The sequence below is a fragment of the Neofelis nebulosa genome, chromosome 2, assembly GCF_028018385.1.
Source record: "Neofelis nebulosa isolate mNeoNeb1 chromosome 2, mNeoNeb1.pri, whole genome shotgun sequence".
Taxonomy (NCBI): domain Eukaryota; kingdom Metazoa; phylum Chordata; class Mammalia; order Carnivora; family Felidae; genus Neofelis; species Neofelis nebulosa.
In genome coordinates this window covers 109,534,300-109,548,509 of record NC_080783.1, presented here as the reverse complement: position 1 = coordinate 109,548,509, position 14,210 = coordinate 109,534,300, and the positions used below count along the sequence as shown (strand labels likewise).

General features: G+C 38.0%; 1 long non-coding RNA gene across 2 annotated transcripts in view; it reads left to right on the top strand.

The window, feature by feature from the left end:
- LOC131503861 (uncharacterized) overlaps positions 1–14,210 on the top strand; it is a 34,710-nt gene that overhangs the window by 19,835 nt on the left and 665 nt on the right. Inside the window, exons 3-4 of one of the 2 annotated variants that reach the window (XR_009257661.1) lie at positions 11,958–12,200; positions 12,297–12,612. This is a non-coding gene — a long non-coding RNA (uncharacterized LOC131503861). Of the gene's footprint in view, positions 1–11,957; positions 12,201–12,296; positions 13,137–14,210 lie in introns of those variants that run through there. The other variant, XR_009257662.1, reaches the window with a different exon arrangement.

Here is a 14,210-nt window from a genome sequence, read left to right as displayed (position 1 = left end):
TGTTTTATTCTTGTAAATCTGTAAAAGATATTTGTCTATTATTAATAATGGGCATATACATATTTTGTTCATTGCAAATACTTTCCCAAATATTTATGCTGTCTTTTGTGTTTTGACTTATCTCTTACCACATATATTATTTTTTATATAAATTCAAGTAGATTCATATATACTCTGCCTTGAGAACGTCCATAGACTCAAATTTTCTTGCAGTTTTTACATTTAAGTCTTTAATACATTTTGTGTTATTTTTAACATGATGTAAAAAGGAAGTCCAGCTTTATATTCTTCCAGATGGATAGACAGCTGCGCCTGTACCACTTACTAAATAATCCATCCTTTGTCATTGAATTAAAATGCCATCTTTGCCATTTATAACATTCTGACATACAAGGTAATCTGCTACCTTATTCTCTCTTATAGCTCACGGATCTATTCGTGTACTCATAGGCCAAACCACAGGCATATAATTCCAGTAGCTCTGTAGTACTGATTTTCTGTAGGAGCAATGCAAAATTCAAAGGAACTTTCAAAAGGTCCTCATCTATTCTCAAGACTTTCTACTTTCATATAATGTTTCGAGTACTTTTATTCAGTGTTTCCATAAATTATTGAAATTCTAATTGAAGTTTTATTGTATTTTGGGGGAAGCATTATATTTTGGTGTATGTTATATATCAAAGTCTATCTATCCAATGATATGAATCTTATAATACACTTTTTTTTGCAATCTTATTTGATACCTTGAATTTGAGCACCTGTGTCCTCAGCAGCTGGGAAAAGCAGACAGAGAACAGTAGGCAGCAGAGAAGATGACAGTCCAGCCAGGTCACTGACTTCCAAGATTCTCCTCCTGCCCTTCTTTGTCTGGCCCCCGTGAATCCCTCTGAGATATCATGTGCCTGTTTTCTCTTATATTATTTCCACATCCTTCTGTTCCTGTGTCACAGGAAACTTCATTTGCTGGCAGCTCTTGCCCTCTGGCTCCCTGCTGTATTCATTCAATAGGAGATAACAACGGAACATTTGAAGAGAGAAGAAGTGAAGAGAGAGGCTATGTCTATGTGATTTTTTCCTCTGCTTCCACCAGGATCCCTAGAAGCCATTTATGGAAAGTTTCCAACTGCCACTAGGTAGTCTCTGCCATGGTTTTAGCTCCTGTGGATGGCCTTGGGTTTTAACCCTGCCGGGTGCCATCTCCTTGTTAAGCCCCTCCAACCCTAGATTATGAGGGCATGCTTGCTGTTTCTAAATTGAGGATTCCCTCACTGTTCTCTATATGGCATTCTAATCCTACCAGCCCTCAGCAACTAATTCTTTGCATTAAATTATTTCTATTTGAAACACCTAGAGCATTTCATTTCCACTTTCCTGTTGGGATCATGACACTTTCCAAACATATTTCTTGTCACTCACTGCCTAACACCTTGCCCTTTCTTGCAACACAACAAAAAATGAGATTTTTCTACCTTTCGCACCTTTTCCTTTATGTGGAGATTCTTTCTGAGCAGGTTATGCAGTTATAGACGCACCTACCTCTCTGCACTCCTTGCATTTCATTCATGCCTCCAAAAATCACTTTCCAAACTAGTTCTTGAAACACTTGAGGGCAACAAGCATGCATTTTTTTGGTTCCCAGTGCCTATGAGGTAACTGGGTGGTAACTGTAGGTGCTCTGTCTATGTGTCTGGGGAAAAAAGAAGGTGAGAAGGAAGTTTGCTAGTAAAGGAGACTCTTTTCATGCTACAGGAGAGAAAGGAAATTTCAGAGACCATGAGGGATAATTAAATTTGGGTCATGATAGAGTCAAATAGAATAGTGCTTTAATGGGAATAAATAACTTTATTTTTAAATAAGTGCATGAACGCATTTTTAAGTGTTTATTTATTTATTTTTTTTTGAGAGAGGGAGAGAGAAAAAAAAAGAGAGAGAGAGAGAATGGGGGAGGGCCAGAGAGAGGGAGAGAAGATTTGCCAGCACAGAGCCTGACATGAGGCTCAAACTCACAAAATAATGAGATCATGACCTAAGCTGAAACCAAGAGTCAGACCAACTAACCCAGACATCTGACCCAGGAATAAATAACTTTTTATAAAATAAAATGTGATTAATGTGAGTTAATACTACCGATATGCTAACGTTTCTGAACCTCAATTTCTTCACTTTACAAGGGTAATACTAATATCTACTGTGTGATATTATGAATTTAAAACATGATTATATATGTACAAAAATCTAATAGTAAGTCTATAATTTATTCATTTAAAAGTCACTTGCCTAGAGTAACTGAGTGCAATAAGGCTAATAATAATAAGAAGAAGAATAAGAATGATAACAACAGCATACAGTTTGGAAAGCAAAAAGTAAAATTGCCTTTGCTTATAGTCTACATAGAAAATCTTGTTACCTATTAAAAGCTACTAGAAATAGCAAGTGACTTCAGCAAGGTTGCAGAATAAAAGGCCAGTATACAAAAATAAATTGAAATTCTACATATGTGCAGTGAACAATTGGAAAAAGAAATGAAAACATTAGGGTAATTCACAATAGAAATAAAATTTGAAGTACTTAGAGATAAATAGATTAAATAGTGTGCAAGAACATATACTGAACACTACAAAACATTGCCAGGAAAAATCTTAGATGATCTAAATGAATGAAGGTACATTGTACAATCATGAATCAGAAGACTCAATATTATTATGCTATAACTGGCCTACAGACTCAATGTAATCCCAACCAAAATGCCAGCACAATATTTGCAGAAATTGATGATACTTCTAAAATTTATATAGAAATGCAAAGGACTTCTAATATCAAAAACAAGAAGCACAACAAAGTTAGAGAATTTATACCACCTGGTTGGTTTAAAGATTCACTCTAAAAGTTAATAGTAATCAGGACAGTGTGGTACTGTTTTAAGATCAGATATTTGGAGTAATGGAGAACAATGTGGAGTCCAGATAGACCCACATGTAAATGGTCAATTGATTTCCAGCATAAGTGCCAAGGCATTTTAATGTGGGAAAAAATAACACTGACAACAATATTTCCAGCAAATGATGTAGGGACAATTGAATATCCATATTCAAAATAAGTAAATAAAGTTCAGCTCTTACCTCACACCATATAGAAAACTAACATGAAATGGATCATAGACATAAATGTAAAACCTATAACTACAAAGCTTTTAGATAAAAAAAGAGGAGAAAATCTTTGTTAACGTGGCTGGCTTAGGCAAAGATTTCTAGAAAGGACACAAAAAGCATGTATCATAAAGAAAAATAAGGGTAAGTTGCACATTGTCAAAAGTACATCTCTTCTGTTCAAAAGCCAATTAAGAAAATGGAAATACAAGCTCCACATGAGAGAAAGTATTTGCCAAACATATAGTTAGACAAAAAAACTTGAAGCCAGATCATATAAAGACTTTTTATAAATCAGTAATAAGACAAATGGCTCAATTTAATAAATGCAAAAGAAAATATGGATGGGCCTAGAGGGTATTATGCTAAGTGAAAATAAGTCAGAAAGACAGACACCATATGATTTCACTTCCATGTGAAATCTACAAAACAAATGAACAAACAAATAAAACAAACAGGCACTTCATACAGGTAACAAACTGGTGGTTTCCAGAGGGGAGGGGGGTGAGGACATGGGAAAAATAAAGAAGATTAAGAGGTACAAACTTCCATTTATAAAATAAATAAGTCATGGAGATGAAAAGTCTGCATAGAGAAATAGTAATATTGTGATAATGTTGTGTGGTGACAGATGGTGACTTATGCATGGAATTGTTGAATCACCATGCTGTATACTAATTTAACATTGTGTGTTAATTATACTTCAACAGAAATCAATCAATTAATTTAATTTAACACATTTTTAAAATGTCAAAAGATATGAATGGACCCTTCACCAAAGAATGTATATAATGGGCCAACAAGCATATAAAAAGATGCTAATCATTACTCTAAACAATACAAGCTGAAACTAATTGAGATACTGTTATACACTTCCTAAAATGGCTAAACAAAAAGCAAAAACTGGCAATACTAAGTACTAGTGAGGATTTGGGACAACTGAATGTCTCACTTTGGAAAATAGACAATTTCTTTCAAAGTTAAATATGCCCTTACCATACTACCTAGCAATCCAACTTATTTATCTGTGAGCAATAAAAACACATGTACACACAAATATCTGGACATAAATGTTCACAGTTTTATTAATCACAGCCCCAAATTGAATACAACCCAACTGTGCACTAGCTAGTGAATGGATACACAGGTTGTGGTGGTCCATACAATGAGATATTCCTCAACAATAAAAAAAATGAACTGTTATACTTTCAACAACATGGATAGATTTCCAAGTATTATATTAACTGAAACAAATCATACGCAACAACTACATATGGAATGACTCCATTCATATATGATGCTCTAGAAAAGATAAAACTGAGGGACAGAAAACAGATCACTTGTTGCCAGGAGTAGAAGTAGAAGGGGCTTTTGGGGATGATAAAACTATTCTATAGTTAGGTCATAATGGTGGTTGTATGACTGCATTCACTTAGGACTTATCCAATTGTACACTTTATTTTTTTTTAATTTTTAAAAATATTTATTTATTTTTGGGAGAATGCAAGTGGGGAAGGGGCAGAGAGAGGGGGACAAGGGATCTAAAATGGGCTCTGCACTGACAGCAGCAAGTCTGATGTGGAGCTTGAACTCATGAACTGCAAAATCATGACCTGCGCCCAAGGTGGATGTTTAACTGACTAAGCCACCCAGGTGCCCCCAACTGCACACTTCAAAAAGGTGAATTTTATCATTTGTAAATTATACCTCAGCTAAAAATAATTTAACTGTCAGTTTCCATCTACATGTATATTCATATTATTTTCCCCACCAGAAAGCACATAATGTACTGAAAAAAAACTTCGCTTATTTTGTACTGTTAGAGAATGGCAGTTAAATTATAAAAATCACCCCAAATAATAGAAATCAATATATTTTGATGGCATTGGAAATATTTATTTTTTCCTAAATGTTTATTTCTTTATATTGAGAGAAATAGTGGGAGCTGGGGAGGTGCAGAGAGAAAGGGAGAGAGAATCCCAAGCAGGCTCTGTGGTGTCATGGGCTTGATGCCATGAACCAACAGATCATGACCTGAGCCAATCGGGTTGGATGCTTAACTGACTGAGCCACCTAGGCACCCTGGGAAATATTTCTTAAGAATGTTTTGTAAATCATTTCATACTAAAACACTGTATAAACAAAGTAATTTGAATTGCTAGTTGTGGCACATTGGTATCACCATGACCTATGGGATTTGGATTGAGATACACATGAAATATGCATGGGGGCAACTGACTTTGTCCCAAATGTTTTCTTTGCAAAGTGGCAAAACCAGGTTATAAACACGAGTCCATTGGACACTAATGTCCATGCTCTGTACACAGGATACATTGTTCCTGAATCCTAATCATTGACGGAGTCTCCATGTGGACACTGTGAAATATAGAAATTACAATCTGGCGTTTTTAATAAATAAAGTTGGGGTTTTAAATAAGTATGTTCAACTGAAGGTATTTTATTTACTCCAAGTTTATGTCTTTGTGTGTGTATGTGTGTCAAATGTTTTTTGTTTCTGTCTCCTTGTATGTTCTTTGTATACTGTTTCATGACAGTATATGATGGGCAAGTGAATATTGTTAGGGGGATAAAATATGCAGCCCAAGTAGATCTGGATACCAGTCTCTTTGAGTTCATAGTACTACCTAACAATAGTCTCAGTTATTACCTTACTACCCTTTAGCAACAGAGCACTTTGAATATTCCACCGACACAATTGCCCAAAAGAGAGCCATTGTAGTGTCAAGTACACTCGGGTGAAAATACAATGTAGTAAAGAACATTATAAAGAGAGGAATATACTGGACACCAGAACCTGACTGCAAGTTTTAGAAAAGGTCTTCACTGACCATAAAAATACTTAGAAAGGCAAATTAAGGACTTTGTGATTTCATTAAGAAGACTTAGTTGAGTGTAATCAGCTAATAATATGGAAATGAGAAATTTATATAATTTATGGTTTCTCAATCACATATAAGAACATACTCCAAATAATATAGATTGTGTTCTGATGTAAATATTTATTTCTTCTTTAAAAGCAGTTCATAGAAACAGTTTCAGTCTTTCTGATTTTTAATTTTTTTCAACTTCTTTCCTATCTCCCGTTATTATATTGGGCTTATAGCACTCAGTTTAGGGTGGCCTCTGATGCAGACTCAAATTCATTTCTGTTTCTCACTACTTACAACTATTTAAAACTCAGCTCCAGAACTATTTTGTTTTTAGCTGATTCTGAAAGAGTCTTCCAAATTTGTTCTGTACAGAAGCCATTTGCTTTACTTGTCACGCAAGGATGAGTCCTCTCTTCTGTCCCGTTACTCAGGACAACATGTGTTCTCTTTCTATCACACTACAGTGGAGACCTTTTTCCATTCTCTCAGATAGGAAGAACCACTTCTAGAACAGAATGCAAGCAAAAAGAGATTCTATCAATGGGCAGGAAGAGGTATGCATGCTGTTTGTTTGTTTTAACCTGCCATGTCTTATTTCACACCATTGAACTGAACGTCTTCTCTGGAAGTCGAAATTAACATGGCATAGGCTACAGGGAAAATAAAATCCGGATTTGTAAATTCTCCTGAGAACACGGGCTTGTGTGTAGAACATGGTCTCCTTTTCCCAGGCCGCCATACCCGAAATGATTTTTTAAATATTTATATCTGCACAGGTTTAATGTTTCTTTTAATTAAAAAACACAATATATGCCAACAAAAATATCATGCAAAATTAAATAACAATGTTAAAGTGGGCTGTGTCTCCACATTGGCAGATTGTTTTTCCCCCAAGTGAAGTTGTTTCAGTTAAAAGTCAATCAACTGACCACCTCATTCCTTTATCTAGAACAGCATTTTCCAATCTGTATTTTGTGGAATACCACTATCTAAATGTGATGTTAATTGATGGTCTGAAAGGATTTCAAGGTCAAATCATTTCCAGAAAGGTTATGTAGTACTCACAGAGATCATTACCCTTAAAGAGCCTCTGAGATTTACTGAGTCGAGAAATGTGTTTAACATTTTTTAACCCCGTTTTTCTCTTATTTGAGTCAAACATTTGCCCTCCCATTCTTACCACTACATACATGTCAATATTTTTTGTTGGCACATGTAAGGTGCCATGTACCCCAAAATACAAAATAGTGGACTTAAAAAATAGGGCAAGATCTATGTCTACAGTTACAGAAGATGAAAAAATATATTTCAGTGCTTGAGGTCACTATTTTAGTTTACCTAATAGATGGTCTCAGATTTCTTTGCATTAAACTGTGATTAACAATTCCCAGGTAGTAGTGCCTGGGTGACTCAGTTAAGTGTCCGACTTCAGCTCAGGTCATGATCTCACAGCTCATGGGTTCAAACTCTGCATTGGGCTCTCTGCTGACAGCTCAGAGCCTGGAGCCAGCCTTCTTCGGATTCTGTGTCTCCCTCTGTCTCTGTCCCTCCCTTGCTCATGATCTATCTCTCTCAAAAATAAATATATATTAAAAAAAAACTCCTGGGTAATGGCTTTTTGTGAGGATTAAGAGGGAAAACTGTTGTTTAAAACTCACTGCATGGTACCTAGTAAGGCTTCGACTATGGTAATTATTTCTATGACTAGTATTAATATTATTCACTCTTGAGTTATATCCCTTTATCTCTTAAGCACTATATCCCTTTATCTCTTATTATAAGTAGAATATCTTATTAACTATTTGTTGAATGGGTGAGTATTGGAGATTACATTATCTTTTTACTGCATTTATTCTGTGTGAATTCAATTCTGTTCCACGGTGTTGTTTTATGGTGTAATATTAGTATACAGAGACAGATGATGATATTACAGCTTATGGAACACCCCATATCTTTTAATTATCTTTCACTGTTTAACAAACTGCCCCCAAAACTAGTGGCTTAAAGCAACAATATTTTACTGTTTTTGTTTTCTTGTTTGTTTGTTTTGTTTTTGTTTTGTTTTGTTTTTCCAGAATTCTGTTGATTCACTGGTATTGGCTGGATCTATGTGGTGTCAGATAGAGTTACTCATTTGTTTTCTTGATGTTGATGTCTGGTCTGATCTAGAAAGTCAAAGAAGGCTTCACTTCCATGTCCAGAGTCTTTGTTTCTCCACGTAGCCTCACCACAGAGTGTCCCGGGCTTCCTCACAACATGGAAGGTTCTGGGTAGTTGGATTTCCTAAATGGTGTCTGATACACAGAGTGATAGCACATGCTGCGGAGCCTCTTCCAGACCAAAGCCCAGAAGTGGCTCAGTGGCACTCCTGCCACATTTCACTGACCAAGGCAAGTCACAAGGCCAACCCAGAGTCAAAGAGAATTGGAAACCCAGGCACATGAGGTCGAGTGGCATACCCATCCAAAGACAGAAGGACCCAATGACAGCATTCTTTGGCAGCTATCTATGCCAACATCCCTTACCAATTTAACCTCACCCTCCAACCAGCCTCTTCCTGACTCTTAACAAATGTGTTCTGGGCCCAGATCCTCACACAACTTAAATCCTCAATGTACACTTGTTGAATACATTCTTCTTCACTTTGCCACATATCTCTGCATGAAAGAAACCTATTCTTTGCCAGGAACTGTGCCAGCCCAGGCACAGCATCGGCAAAATCTGCCTCGGCCCCTTCATCTCTCCTGAATGAGATGAACAACACAGGCTGGGTAGTTTTCAAAATTCAGGCCCAGATGCACAGCAGCAGCAGCAGCAGTAGGGAACTTGCTAGACATGCAAATTCTCAGGCTTTCCCCAGACCTACTGAATCAGACACTCTCAGGTTGGAGACCAGCATGCAATGGATATGGAAGTTTGAGAACCATAGCTTGAGACAGCAAGAATAGTGCACGAAAGCATCAGGTCTGGGAAAGCATGATTTCCTCTAAATTTTCCCAGGGGAGAAATAAGTTGATCAAAATTACATCAGAGTGAGGACTTGCATGGCCTCATTTACAACTCTTTCTGGAGAGTTTCAGAATGGTCAGTATTACTGCTTTAAGGTCTAGATGAGAATGATGTACAAAAGGATATAACCAAGACAGAAATTAAAGAACCATTTTCTCTCTCACAAGGTCAAATGAAACCATGGAGCCAGTGGATTTATAGGAACTCTGAAAACTATAAAACACTATATACCTGCTGGGAATTTTAATGTTGATATTACTATAAAGCATTTATAAATTGAAGCAACACCCTCTTTTGCCTTATTTAGTTGTAGGTGGCTGCATGCATTTCAAAGACAGGATCCTATATTAAATGTTTCATATCTCCAGTTACTACAGTATAATTTTAATTTGTTGTTCCTGAACAAATAAGTGTTAGATAAATAGACTTTCAAAAGGGCTGAATGAAGACTCAATTGGGAGCTACACTACCCTAGTATAATCTTACATTTTAAATAACTTGTTGCGTGAGCTTGGGTAAACCACTTAACTTCTCTGAATCTTGGCTTCCTTATCTAATAAGAACCTGGATTCTTTGATCTTTTAGTTATATTTTGGTTCTAAAATTATATGATAAATCTCATTATCCTTTCCAAACAGAAAAAACAAAAGCAAAAACAAAACCACTCCCCTCTCTCTCTTTTTCTCTCATTCTCCCACTCCCTTCTACTTAGAAAAGTAGGTCATCTATTATAAATTCAGCTAGAAAAATATTATTTGAGCTTTGAGATGAGATTTGATTGGAATACTTTTTAAGGACTATTCCAGAGAGAAGGGAAGATAAACCGGCAAACCACAGCAGAAGACGGGGCTAATGGAGGGGACATCTGTTTGATTAGGTGTTTAGATTCAAGTTTCGAAGGAGCTGAGAGGTCAGGAAAGAGAGTTTATATATGTGTGTGTGTGTGCACATATATATATATATGTGTGTGTGTGTATATCCAACAACCTTAATATATATATATATATATATATATATATATATATGCTGAATTTTGTTATAGCTGAAATGATTCAGTCTGGTGAAGAATCAGAAACAAAAAATTCTGATGATTATGGGACAAAGCAGGAGATCAGGAAGGGGGGCACACAGAATTGAATTATTTGGAAACATAATAAGGATGCAGGGGATTCACAGGATTGGGACACCTCAAAGATATAAATAAGAATAAATAGTTGATGATTGGCCCGGTGGCTAATTATTTAGCATATTAAGTATAATATAATTTCTTACAATTTAGCTCACCACAAAAATTATTGCCATTTTGATCCCTATAAATGCAATGGAACATATATTTTATTATAGCATTAAATCTTCTGTAAAAGGGTATTTGATTTTTTTAAGAAGTTTTCTAAATGTGGTCTTCAAGATAGGCAAACTTTAGAATTCGCAGTTGGAGGAAAACATATGCTAAAATTAACTCCTGCCTCCGGATGTTTTGGGCATTCTCAAATGCATTTGTTGGATATCATTAAGAGCACATTCTGTGAATACCTATTGCCTGCCAGGCCCTGGTGTGGGTGTCGAAGACATAAACCCTCGTGGATTTCAGACCTGCCCCAAGAAAATGCATAGTGCCTTCTCCCAGGACTTCTTTTGTGTGCTATTTGGAAGATGTCAGGGAAACAGGACTCGAAAATAGGGTCTTCAGGACAGAAGGCCCTAGGAATACAGTGTGCCAAGTCTCTCTAAGGGGCCACATTTCCTCACCCCTGCCCAAGAACTCCTGGAATACAAAGCTGGTGAGGAGGAAAGTCAAGTGAGAAAAAGCAATCATAGTTCCTTTGAGAATGACACAATAGGTTTTCCACCCCAATTCCAAGCTTTTCTATCTGCTTGCAGCTATCTAACGGGGCAAGGGACCTTAAATCCCTGCCTCCTCTCCCACCAGCTAACCATGATAGCTGTGGGTTAGCTGTTACGTTTTCTCAAAGCAGATTCTATCTGTGAAGTTTATTGGTGATGGTGGAGGGAATGTCTCTATTGCCACAATGTGAAGGAGGGAATACTCTTGGGAAGGAATCTGGCCAACTCTGTACACTGATTTAAGGTACATCTTCCACAGGAGGCCAGTATAGGGGCCAGAGGCTCTGAGGAAACCCTGTGGATTCACAATGGGAAGCCTAGGTTCCTAGGTCAGGGATGGGGGTCCCAATGCAATTCTTGCCAACACACCTACCTAATTCCTACCCAGATGAGAACAGATGGCAGGGGATGTTTCCCCTGGGTGACCCTTCCTTGGAAGCCAGACAAAGAAGTGTCTGTAGGAGAGAAACTATGATGTTTCTAGTTCCAGCTCTGTTCTTTTTTAGGCAGTTCTCCCCTTAATGCTCACTTCTTCTCTGCCAGAGTCCTGGTTCTATGCCTAAAATGCTGAATGTTTTTGGGAACGTGTCCTTCTCTGGCCTTTATTTCCACAGTTTTTATGGTGAGCATGAGAATAGGCTGGAAAACATTCTCATTTTGTATTTCTCTGGAAAACAGCAGTATAAGGGATTGAGGGTTGAGGGAGGTAGCCAGGCATGGATATGGTTAGGCAGTGAGGGGATTATAGCATTTCTATCTGCCAGAGTCCCAGAGAGAATAGACATCATAACTAACATGATTTAACTGAATAGATTTTTAAGGAAAGACCTATTTACAAAGGTCTAAGCAGGGCTAATAGAACAAATAAAACATGCCAAGTTACCCAGATCTAGTGACAGTGGGAATTCATTAATACTCTTGATCTGATAGAGGATGGGAGGGATCCGTGTCACCAGCACTTGGTCATAGTTGTAGCCGTGTTAGAGTAGCTGCCTGAGAAAAACCAATAGGGAGCATGAGGCTAACACCTTCCTCCTGTGTTCTCCTTTCTGCTTGTTTTCTCTAGGACTTTTACCTTCTAGTTTGCTGCTGATGAGTCCTGTTGGCTAAAGTCAACCAAAAGCTGGAGAGAAAAGGAGTCCAGGGGATGCAGTCTATAGAGATAGCCTCTCTGGGTACAGAGCAGGGCCCAGAAAGTCCGAGTATGGACCAGAGAGCAATCGAACATCACCAGCACTGTAGGGTGGCTGCCAGAAATCAACCCGATGTGTTACTGTCCAAGTACAAGAGAAGTCTATTTATTCCTCAGGTATTATTAGTCCAGAATGGATTTTCCTGCTTGACAGATACCTCTAATCTACTCAGTGATTCAGAGACTCTGGTTTATGACTCTGTCTTCTCCTAGGACATCAGCAGTGTTGGCAACCTACCATCAGAAGAAAAATGGCACCAGAGTGCACCTGTGGAAGATATCTTATGGGCCATGCCTAGATTGACAAGTATCATTCATACTCACATTTATTTATGGGAAATTTGATTATATTTCCACAACAAACTACAAGGGATGCGAGGCAGTGGAGAGTCATTTGTGCCCCAAAGAGGAGGATCATTCCATAAACAGCTAATAACCGGGAGAGGGTGCTATGTAACCCAGCATTCCAAGTCCTCTGAAAAATCATTTTTCAACATCTTGGACTAGGAACTCTGAGAGTGAAATGATGGTGAGTTAAAAACACTAGACCCACTCCCAACCCTACATAACAAGAGAAAACTCTCAACTGGATGTCCAGCCCCTGAGCACATGGGAGCAAAAGTCATGAGGTGGTGACTATTTCACTTTACGCTCCAAATTGATACGCAGTGCCCATATTTCTGTCACCACTGAGTCTGTCAGTGTTAACATATTCTTACCCCTGTCCTGTGGATTACTTCTGTACTGAGCTTCAAAAGTTAACTTCACCCACAATCTATCTCAGTCTCAAGGACCCTGTCTGCTACATCCAACATCCTGTGGGATTGGTCTCAAATGCTGGGACTGGAAGCTAGTTGCAGTCCTCAGGATCAAGTGATTAGCCCATTAAACATCCAGCTTTGAGACACCAACCAGAAATTGACATGACACATTAGACCTTGAAATCTTGATGGATGCTTTTCCCTCAATGACCATGAGCCTCAAACCATCATAGAAGCTGTGATATTAGGTGGGGGGCTGGATAATGCACCAGAACATACTGCACTGTTTGAAGCTTGGTTCAGTGCATGATTTTCTTTACACTTCAGCTATAATGATTTGAACTACAGCAGACCCTTGTCATTTACGAGAAATGTGCACAATATTGTACATTTCCCAAATTTGCATACACTGTAGCATGTAATTCCAACCTTAGTTGTAGTAAATATAACTAGAAAATGTAGTTGAACCCTATAGGCCCTGAATTGTTCTATAAATATAGAACCAAAGTAATTTATAAAGCTATTTTCTGGCTAGGAATCACCCCTTTCTCCTCATTGCCACTGCAAGCATTAGCAGTTGGCTTTCTTTTCAGGGTCATTTTCTGCAAAGAAATGAAGTCTTCATACTTTCACCACAGTTTGTGCTTAAGCAATGAGGAGAATAAAGCTTCACAGCCCCGTTGAGAGGCTAACTCAGCAACTCTTGCCTGCTAAGTATCCCAGCCCTGAGCAAAATTATATTTTGTTCCACAGATCCAGATTTTGGGTATTTGAAGTGCAGACTTCCCAGAAGGCCCTGCCCTTGTCTCTTGCTCTGTTAACTCTGGGCAAGTATTAAGAGTCTTTAAAAAACTTTTCTTAGCCTCTGGCGTAAGACCAGTGCTTGTGTGGGTCCATGGAAAATCCTGTGTTTTTTCATATTGGGGGCTTTACTCCATGTGCATGTTTTCTTATCTATCAGAGTCCTGCATTAGACTTAAGTTCCCTGACCAGGCACCACAAACCCCAGAATCACACAGCTCTTGGATACTTTCCTTGAATAATTTCCTTGAAAATTGTGTGGAGATACTTTTTCAACTCCCACAATACCAAGTGGTAGGTGTCAGAGCTGGTATTTGCCCCTAGACTCCAGAGCCCAGGACTGTCCCGTGCATCTTCAAACTAATGGAGACGTGGGTTTCAAGAATCAGTGAGGACCTACAGCCTCTACATAAACATTTATGGGTGTAGGAAGTCACTTCTCTCAGAGGCTGTAGAAATCCAGCCTTAGGAAATTTTATTGAGATCCTCCTGGGATAGAAACAGGCACCTACTGTCATGAAAGATCAAAACCTAACACAAATCCCATCTCATATTTAGGCAAACT